Genomic DNA, 715 nt, shown 5'->3' with positions numbered 1-715 from the left:
GAGCCGAGATGTGGGGGTCAAACTACGGCCGAATGACCAGGACCGCGTCACAGCCTGCCAGTTCGCGGACGATGCTGAAGTGGCGCTGGAGGGCGAGGAGTCAGTACCGTCGTTCCTAGAAGCCATGGAGACCTTCGCAAGGGCGTCAGGCCAGCGCCTCAATGTGGAAAAGGTGGAGCTGTTGAGGGTCGGTGCTGAGAACCAGCAACAACAGCAGCAGCCACAACCGGCGGGTAGGCAGCAGCTGCAGCAGCCACTACACCAACAGCCGCAGCAGGAGACAATTGGTGGACTCAAAGTAGTCACCACCGCCACAGCCCTGAACTTGCCGGTAGACAACCGGCCCACACCCCCGCAACCCGAATGGCCCAAGATGCTGGCAGGCACCTACAAGCGGATGCAGCGGCTCGCCCGCTTCCCACTGTCAGCCTTCGGCAGGGCCACCGCCACGTCCGCCTACGGCCTGCAGACGGTCACCTGGCACATGGAACATGGCGGACCCCCTCCAGACAGCACTCTGGACCACATCGAGCGGCTGACGGCCCGCCTGGTCGACCGGCAACAGGGCCCAGAAGACCCAGGCCAGCGTCTCACAGGTGTACCCGGCAGCCTTTTAGTAGGCCATCCGTCAACCGGGGGTTTCGGCCTGCTGCCGCTCCGACAGCACATCCACGCTCGCCACGCAGTCTGGGCCGTGCGATTCATTGCACAGGCA

The sequence above is a fragment of the Volvox carteri genome, assembly GCF_000143455.1.
Source record: "Volvox carteri f. nagariensis unplaced genomic scaffold VOLCAscaffold_69, whole genome shotgun sequence".
NCBI classification, from domain to species: Eukaryota; Viridiplantae; Chlorophyta; class Chlorophyceae; order Chlamydomonadales; family Volvocaceae; genus Volvox; species Volvox carteri.
This window is presented reverse-complemented; position numbering follows the sequence as displayed.